This window comes from Arvicanthis niloticus, chromosome 21 (assembly GCF_011762505.2).
Source record: "Arvicanthis niloticus isolate mArvNil1 chromosome 21, mArvNil1.pat.X, whole genome shotgun sequence".
Classification (NCBI taxonomy): domain Eukaryota; kingdom Metazoa; phylum Chordata; class Mammalia; order Rodentia; family Muridae; genus Arvicanthis; species Arvicanthis niloticus.
In genome coordinates, this window is record NC_047678.1 from 11,179,493 (window position 1) to 11,180,332 (window position 840).

General features: G+C 49.2%; 1 non-coding gene across 1 annotated transcript; it reads right to left on the reverse strand.

Moving 5' to 3' along the window:
* On the reverse strand, positions 1–73 carry Trnak-cuu (transfer RNA lysine (anticodon CUU)). The gene has a single exon. It is a non-coding gene; the product is annotated as a tRNA-Lys (tRNA).
* Positions 74–840: the final 767 nt, after the last annotated feature.

Below are 840 nucleotides of genomic sequence, written 5' to 3' on the forward strand. Positions count from 1 at the left end.
CGCCCAACGTGGGGCTCGAACCCACGACCCTGGGATTAAGAGTCCCATGCTCTACCGACTGAGCTAGCCGGGCAGCTGGACTACCTTCTTTTCTAGGTCCCTTCATGGGAATGACAGTATTTTAATTTGTCTCAAGCGGTGTAGTATATATTAAACTATCTTTTCTGAGCTTCTTTTTCTCTGCTTTTCTGTTTTTTCTTTCCTTCTTTTATGTAAAATTACTCGCGAAATGAAATGCATTGTGTTTCTGCCTCGGTGCGATCAAACGTCTGCTGTTCAATACAAGTATCTAAAAGGCCCTCTAGCGGCCAGAGTCTCCCGTTCCTTGGGTAAAGCAGAGCAAGGAAGCAGGTCCGCTACCTGCTTGGGGGCCTGTCACCCAGAAGTTTCCGGGCGCTTCCAGGAACTGGACGTGGAGCTGCGGGCACCAAGGCAGCTCGGGACCAAAGTCCAGAGAGTCTTCATCACCTCAGCAGATAACAAGGGGTGGCAAGATAGCTCAGTGGGAGGGAACGTAACTTCCCAACCCCAGCTAACTGATTTCTTGCGTTGCGTCCCTGGGATTCCTTTGCTAACTGAATTGACAAGGCTCAGGAAGCTTAAAAAGATAGAAGTTTCAGAAGGCCCTTTCTTCCCCAAGGAGCTCCAACTATGCCGTTCTGAAGACCGAAGTAGGGTGGGGTCCTCCCTGTCTCAGCTGTCTTTGGGTCACCCACACGTGCAAGTAATCCCATTAAACTCAATAACCTGGACTTACGGGTACAATGAGTCTGTCAGCTGGTGCCCTATCAAAGCAGACCTTAGTTCACGTATGGGAGAAAAAGTTATACAACACCTTCT